This window comes from Neodiprion fabricii, chromosome 2, assembly GCF_021155785.1.
Source record: "Neodiprion fabricii isolate iyNeoFabr1 chromosome 2, iyNeoFabr1.1, whole genome shotgun sequence".
NCBI classification, from domain to species: Eukaryota; Metazoa; Arthropoda; class Insecta; order Hymenoptera; family Diprionidae; genus Neodiprion; species Neodiprion fabricii.
In genome coordinates this window covers 28,198,958-28,207,851 of record NC_060240.1, presented here as the reverse complement: position 1 = coordinate 28,207,851, position 8,894 = coordinate 28,198,958, and positions in this window count along the sequence as shown.

The window sequence follows — 8,894 nt, the reverse complement described above, 5'->3', positions numbered from 1 at the left end:
CCTACCTACCTATCTACGTACCTCTATCTACCTCTATCCGTATACATATATCCACTCTTTACTCTTCTACGTACGAGATTACATTGCCCGAACCAAATCAATATCACTCCACCGAAAAAAAACACGGGGGCAGAGAGAGGGAAGGAGAAAAAGTGATGAGGAGAGGAGCGTAGCGGCGAGGAGTGAAGAGGAGAGGAGAGGAGCGCAGAGGAGAGGAAGGAGAGCAAAAAATGAGGAGAAATAAAATTCCCTCGTTAACGGTTGAACATTTCCGAATTTGTATCGCGCCTCGTTGTTTTTACATTCAACATTCGTTACGTATTATGGGGTACCATGTTATATTTTCATGTTACAGGGAGGATAACAATAAGTTGTTTTATGCAGGTATCCCGTCGCACCTATGCTCGCGAATAATAAGATACCTCCCTTCCTCGGCGATGTACTTATAATTAATATTTAATTCGGTTCCTTTTCGGCATATACATAGGTAATAGGTATGTATATCGCTTCGCGAATCGCGTCCGCCCGATACTTCGGCACGTTTTTGACCCTTCGTTGCGCGGGCGTAGTCGAAAATTCAGGGACGAGAGTCAGGTTCTCATAACACAATTGATTGTGTTTTTCTTTTTCTCCTTTTTTTTCCACTCTTTTCCGCTTGAACGACCGTTCGACGGTATGGTCTGACGGTCATATTCATTGCTAAAAAGTACCGAAATTGTACTAAATAATATTATCTCAACCCGACAAATAAATGGTATCAACCATACGTATGGAAGGGAAGCTGGAAAAAGAAATCGGGGAATTTCAAATCTGCGTATTCACGGCCTTGCACTGTATGCGCTGTTCCGTGAATTTCGTATTATCAGCTTCACTTTCGAATTCTAAAAGTTTTGAAAAATCGAAGGGTGTGTTTTATTTATTTTTTTTATATCAAACGAGTTCAACATATCGCACACGTCCATTCCTGTTCACACATTTCCCAGACGTATACGCACACACAGCGCCCAATGGAGGGTTAAATTCCTGTTACCACGCAGCCCGGAGAAGATATACCTACTCACCGCACGTGTATAACCCACTGTGTAGGTACAGCGGGGTGCGGTGCGGTGGGTATACGGTACGTATTATGTACAAGGGGATGCCTCGTTCTCGCTCGACCCTCGTTTGACAGATTTTATCTAAACTCCGAACCACTAAAGTCTCAATCATCCGTAGAAATGCATCCATCGGTGCCCCGTGCACGTCTCGAAAGACTGATGAGTCGCCGCTCCGCAGCTATTCTCGATATAAAAATAACGTCGACGCGCGTAAAACCATGGCAGGAAGAGTTGAAAAGTCGGGAGAATTGAGATGAAATTATCGGTATACGCTACGGAAGCGATGCGATCCTCCGACTGCCACCCTTCTCTCATCGCGCATAAAATAGACGCGTATATCGCGTAGCTCGGTGCGGAATTCCCGCTTTTAATCTGATCAATGCTTCTTCCCCTGCACAGGTGAGTCGGCCGGGCTCCGAGCAACATTCGGTGGTTCCGATCATTAGCCGGACGTAAAAACCAGTTGATCATAGCCGCGTTGCTTGCGGAGAGAGCGCCGCGGCCGTGGCGGATAGTTTCTACAACGTCGTACAAAGCGCGAGGGGCTCTCACTCGTTATATTATATCCGTTGTCAACGATGACCAGGCGAAGCTTCGTAACGTGGTTCGTTACGTTTCGTCCGATACGGGGCTGGGCGAAGGTGGTTGGGTATAATAATTATGTCTGTATCTCGGTTTGTCGAATCGACAGGTGAGAGAAAGCCGGTGCCTCCGACGCTGAACGAAACAGGTAATCACGGTCGGTAAGATAGGTGTCCGATTGAATTACAGCTCGATATTTCGTCGATTAGGTTATAGCACGTGGTGTGTGACCAGGCGACAAAAATCATGATGTTGTGCATTTACGCGGGTCGAAATAGCCTTGCGTGCCTTGGGTTGCTGACCCCTGATTCCAGCCTGCATATATACGTGTATATATACGTACACGTAAACTATATATAAGACGGGTTACACCGGGGGTAGGGCGAGGGTGCAACGCGGGCAGACGTCCTATTGTCGATCTCGAGAGTCTAACTTCGGCCCGACGTCCTGCGACAATTTTTACCCGGCCGAGAGCGACGAAACTCCGACTTCCAACCAACTGTTAGCGCGCCAGCGATTACCGCGGGCCTGTTACACGATCGGGAATTAACCCGTCATCGAATTTCATCAGATTAGAAATAATTGTCTCGGTAGAAGACCAAAGACGAGGAGACACGAGACACCGCGGCTTGCAATTTTCCACCGCCAAAAACTGCAATGCTAAACCTACGACTCGCACGTGCGGCACACGCGATGAGTCAAATTTGCTGCCTGTGCACGCGGTGATCAGCCATCGCTGCGTAAGAATTTCCTGCCGCAGGATCGGAAGCTAAAAGCCGTGGTAAATCTCGTCCGTGAGTTTGCAGCGGCCTGTGTTCTAGATTTGCGAAGGCAGGTTATAAGTGGGACCTTCATAAATTTCCGTTACTCGCGCTCTGTACGCGCAAATGCCACACCCCTGCACGCGGCGTGCTTACTTGTACGAAATCACACCATCCGACCTTAGTCAGATTTTTTTTTCCATATTCTATGTATACCGTATATATTAATAATAATATATATAATAATATATATTATTTTACGCGCTGTAACGATTGCCGTATCGGAAGTTTCGTTCACTTTATATAGCTCCGGAGCGTTTCTCTTGTGCGGCTTCTCATTCTTCAATTAGCCAACCTTGCCGAGGGCACGAATTTAAGCACGGCGTTTTCTCCCTCGCTCAACACCGACGTGACTGCACGGTCGCGCTTTTATACACGGAGGCAAGAAGAGCTGTGAAAATTTTTATGATCAAAGTCCAAACATTTTCTCAATCATTTCGACGTGTTATATACAGGTACGGTATATACGACGTGGGTATACCAAGTACGTGTGCTGCAGGTACAGGCTGCTGCCGCGGTTCGGACAGCGTTACTCTGTGAACTAGAATGTAGTGGTACACATATAATACCAGCAGCGTGTAGCCGGTTGGGTGTCGGCAAGTAATTTCCTAGATATAATTTTGCTTTTTCATCCAAGAGATGGAGGTCAGCCAGTGTATCTCATTCTATGCGCTCAATGACGCGGTCGCTGATACCGATTAAACCGCGTGCAGGTAATCAGAGAACGTTGTTACATACTCTACGTATGTGCGTGCATACGTATAACATATAGCGAGCGCGGGTGCGTGAGATACGAAAAATGATTGACTGGCAGGTAGGCAATGACGTAGAGGTCGTTAATAATATAATTTCGTTCATCTATAGTCTTGTTCGGTATGTATTTATTCTCTCTTCTCTCATCTCGCGCGGCGCGTCGCTTCGCGTCGTCCTCCTTCCTCGCAGAGCTTTTCTTCTTGCGTCTTTTAATTTATTTTCTCCTCTCTTCGCTGTTTCTTTCTTCCCTCTTCTCGGGTCCGAACTAGGGCGACATTTCGAGTATGTACGCGGGGCTATAAACGCAGGAGGAACCTGCCCCACGGATCACGGAGGGATGCGTATTATTTTTGACGCCGGTTAAACCGAGCCGTAGAGTCGAGAGGACATCGAAGCGGACGATAAACTCGGCTGCTGGTGCAGCCTACGCGTCCGCACCGGCTCTGCGTGTCGAAGAAATATATCGTATACAAACGCGTGCATATATACGTACATACGTATATACATATATACGCACACGCATCTCTATAGGTATATATACGTATGCATATCGCCTCGTGGAGTCTCCGCGTTGCATACGGCCGATGTGCAGCGGTGTTAAGACCTCGCGCGTGGCGGAGAAGTTGTACTCAGAGGGACTATTTTTATCTGTTGGAAGCAATGCAATATCTGGTTGCGTCCCGAGTCCCGGGTCCCGAGTCCCGCTTGTCCCGCTTGTCCCGCTTGTCCCGCTTGTCCCGAGACCGCGACTCTCGCAACGGGCAGCGTGTCCCTCGACGGTGAACGTGCGATGGTAGCTAGTGCACAGGCGTGGTTCCTTGCCCTCTCTTGCGTATTTATATCTAATGAGTAACGAGTGAATGCACTGCTCTGCGGCTTTGCCGGCTTGCTTCTCCTGGCTCTTCGAGACATTAAAACTGATTCCTCCCCCTCCCGCCGACGTCTCCTGCTCCACCCCCCGTCCCTCCTCCCGCCCCTCTCATCCTTTCTACGGCTTTTCTTCGGGCTCGATCTCTTTCGCTCTATTTATCTGTCCCTTTCTCTTTCCCTACTTCCCCGCAACGTAGCCACTCGTTTCCCCCAATTTTTTTTCTCCACTTTCATCTCTCTCTCTCTCTCTCTCTCTCTCTCTCTCTCTCTAACGCGCGCGCACGCAAGCAAACGCGTCTCTGCTCACCCGCCCCGCCCCTCCCGTTCGCCTCATCCTCACCCTTGTCCCTTAAAAAGTTATCCGGTTGCCGGCAGCTACGAAGTATAATAATTTAAAAATTCATCAACTGTCTAATCCCTCTCTCTCTCTCTCTCTCTCTTTCTACGAACACACACAAGCAGTATATACATATACATATACATATATATATATATATATATATATATATATATATATATATATATATATATATATATATACATATATTATATAGGTATCGCGAAGTAAAAATTATCGTGAATTCTCTGCCTTCTCTCCCCTTGCCGTCGTGATTCCGGCGAAGATTAGAATCCTTTTTTTCATGCTGATCCAGAAATGGGTTGAGATACTGCTCGATCGTATCTATGATTTAAATTTTTCTAAAAAATTTTCAACGGTTAGCCTGTCATTGACCGCCGTAGGAAACTTGCTATGATAGTCCGGTCATCTTTTATGATCGTCTCATTGTCCTCAAGATTTACTATTCGTATCTTTAATCGAGCGCCACTTTCCAACGTTCCACGCGCAAAGTTGTTCCTGTAAACAATCAAACAAAAACGTATAAACCACATTGTTTTTTATACGTCTTAGCATATGTATATAGATTTAGGTATAGTGTAATACTTATACAGGATTGATTTCGAGTAATAGGCTTGCGAATGAAATTCATGCAGTAAATTCAAACGCAAAATTAAGAGAACAGCGTTGGTAATGGCACATGCTAAGAGAGCAATATATTCCTCGGTGTGATAACCTCAATTGGCTCCCTAAACTCTCAGCATGTAGATTTTACACGTATACATGCATATATTGACGTATTAATATACTCGTATATTCACGCCGGCGCTGCGGAGAGGTCAGAGGTTATCTATGATAAAAAAGTAGCTACTACACTATTTATTGTTAAATAAGAATCTTCTTGTACAACACGGCGCAACCAAACGTATAACGTATCTTTTCGCTTTGTCTTCCGAAGTGAATTTATTTGAAATTTTTATGTACATGTTGAAATATTTATTTACCTGCTGGCCTGACGATAGGCAAATATGTATATACGTACAATATTCACACTGTACGATTGTGATGCTTCTGAAACAACCCAAGTGCTTTTGCACTGTTGGAGGTATTCCCATTTTCGCCTGTAACCAACGACCCCATCAACGACACTAATCTGCCGATCTAAGCTCGGACAAGTTTTAGACAAACGCAGTAAATGCTTCGAGACCGCGATAACGTATCTTTCAAGTAAATAAATGTATCGCTTATCCCTACCTACCTACTCTGATGTGAAAATAAAAAATTCGATAGAAAAGGTGTGGTTTGATTTGTAATAAATTTGTCGACATCAAAGACAATTTTTTTCTTGATTCGATGACATTTTTTCTCGGTCCAACGATGTAATCATAGCTACAATAAGTTATTCTGAACTGAATAATTTAGGATTTTCGATGAAAGTCAGCCGAACGTCGTCCTAGGACAAGATAGCTTGAATGAATACGAATAGAATTAAGTCGATTAGAAAGGAAAACTGCTTTAATCAGTCAATAATTTTTTGACTTAAACAGATAATTCAACGTAGTAAATCAAAAATGTGTAATCCATAAAAATGATAGAAAATTCGTTGCTATTACTTGATTTATTAAAAAGGGGCAAATTGCGATTGGCGAAATCTTGGACCCAGATATGCGGCGATTATTGCGTATTGTCCAACGATCAGATGAGGGAAACTGGTTGACGCACGTGTTTATATACATTCTATTATGTGTTTAATGTATCGTTGTATGTACGGTAACGAGGAGGTCTATACGCATAAGCATTATTGTTTGCAATGGGATTGGTGTTGAGGTAATTACACAACGCCCACCTGCCCCACGAGTGCGGGTTTGAGAGGTGTTAGAAATGTGTGTGTAAAGCCTTGTTCATTCAGGACCTTAAGCATGCGCGTTGTAAGTAGAAAACTGTTCACCTCGCAATCCGACGTCTGTTTCATACGGCTATTAAAAGCACTTTGCACGGCAAGGTCAACAAACTTATCCTCGATAAAAACAAATGGAAAACAAGAACGTTTGAAATTGTTGTAACGCTGGCAACTCCGGCCCCATACTCGTGAGCATAAGTCTGACTCGTTCGGGAATTTCTGCCTTGATACAATAAAGGATAGATGCAAGTAGTCGAGCACCCTGCCCACTGTATTCACGTCTCCACGTACCGTAAACTTGTACATATATACACTTATGAGCACAGTGCCTCCTATGTCGCGTTCAGTAGAGATAATCGAACTCGAATGACGACTGTATATAGGTATATGATCATCTTATGTTGTAACTCATCACGTTTGTAACGATCAAGAATATAGGAATTAGCGAATAAAAATATAGTTTCGCCTTATTGGTATGCTGAAAACACGTCTTTCCTTTATGCTTTTAATTCGAATTCATTCGTGATTACGTGTTAAAATTTTTTATAACATATAACATGCTCGAGGCATCTTGCACAATCGTTATATTCGAAATGACATGTTACACTGATACTTGTTCACGTTGTTGGATAATCAAGTGATTTAAGGAGGCAAAACAGAAAAAAAAAGTTAAATTTCTCAAGCGCGGTGAGAGAGATAACAGCATAAATTGCACGCGATCGTGTAGCTTGACAAAAGAGTAGCTGCAGCTTACGCTTTATGTTACACATTTCTTTTTATACAATATGTATATGCATTCGTTATCTCAGTCGAGTGCAACGAAACCACATTATATGCCCACAATACGTGTACAAGGAGTGAAATCAGATGTGTAGTACTCATATTTGCGTGTGCATAAGTAACGGTGAGAATTTTCAGCTCGAGCATAATAATCATTGATTCATAGAATTTAATATGATACGTTTATTAATGTACTAATTATGTATAAATGAAAGAGGATCAAGGATTCGCTAATTTTTGGTCTTCCGAAGATCAAGTTTTGTAAAATTTTAGTACAAATCTCGATCGACATCTTTTATTTTTCTTTCTTCTCTGCCATGTATTGTATAAATCCGTATATGAATCAACTGTACTTTTCAAAAAAATTTCCTACATTAAGGTTTCAACTGTTTTCTTTTCACATTAAAATGAATATTCATCCAATAATCTTCGGACTGGCATGTTGAAACTTGCAAAGCTTATATAAATGGAGCTTCGAAAAGCAGTCGGTTTGCGGCGGTTGCATACATTGTACGTCGAATGAAAAAAGTGGCTCTACACTGCGAAGGAGTTTACACGACCTCGTGTTGCACAGATGAGTCTGACCCCCTGATAAATTAACTTTGCACCATTTTGTACATTGAGACGTGTTCTATATTTGTGTTACTCGCTTAATACATATATAGGTATACCGTACACACTATCCGTGCACGTATACCCATACCCTGCAACACCATACCGAAACTTTTACCCTATTAAACAAGTTTGTGGACTCGGAACTTCCTCTATGTACATATGTATGTGTATATATCTATATTAGACTGACTGCGCCCTATGCCTATACACCTGTTGCGTCTGCCTAGTTCAGATATAACCGACATTTCCGATGGTTACTCTGACCGTGTATATTGCAGGGTCTGCGGTGGGGGATAAGGGCGCTAATGAATTGCACGCAATTCTGTCGGTTTCTATTCGTTACCACTGCATACCAACTAACAAGGGAATAGGGATCGAATAATGGTTCGACTTCCACTCGGCGACTTCGTATTAATGGTGACGTAGATCAGGAGGAGCGGTCCGAACCACAATTTACGACGCTCTTCCGTGGAATCAGGGTTTTTATACCTCCAACGGCGGCGCAATCGGTCTGAATTTTTACGAAAATACATCAAATCTCACCGCTTGACATGGCTTATCGTCCCTTGCACGCGCCCTCATCCAGGATCAACTGTCTGCGTATTAAATGCAAGAATTTATAGTACCGATTCAATCGCAGAGCGCGCAATAGTGTTCGTCTTTGGGTATATCGTATGGCTGCATCCTTCGCACGGAAGGTTCTCGGTTAATTTGAAATTCTAGATATCGTGCGGCTAACAGTTAGCAGCGGATCCAACGTTCGCAGGGTGCTTTCCGAAATTAGCTGGCAGCGCTAAAAACTCCCTAGGATAGAGGCAGAACGAGTCACAAGCGCGGGAGCGCAAGAGAGATAAAAGATTGTTGACAGCACTGGCAGCTAATTTCGGAACGCACCCTTAGACGCGAGTTTAAATTTTGATATGACGTCACTTTCTGTCGCGGAGGGTGCGACTAAACGTGACGGTCAAACTGCATTTAACTCCATCCCGCAATGAAGCGGGTTTTACAATTAGCTGCAGTCGCGGGCGCCTGTTTGTATGCAACACAACGTGCGCTCTCAATTCATCAACTTTTTTCACCGAACATACCTCTGGATAGATACGATCTGAAATTAATGGTAGCCCGATCTCTTATTTCCC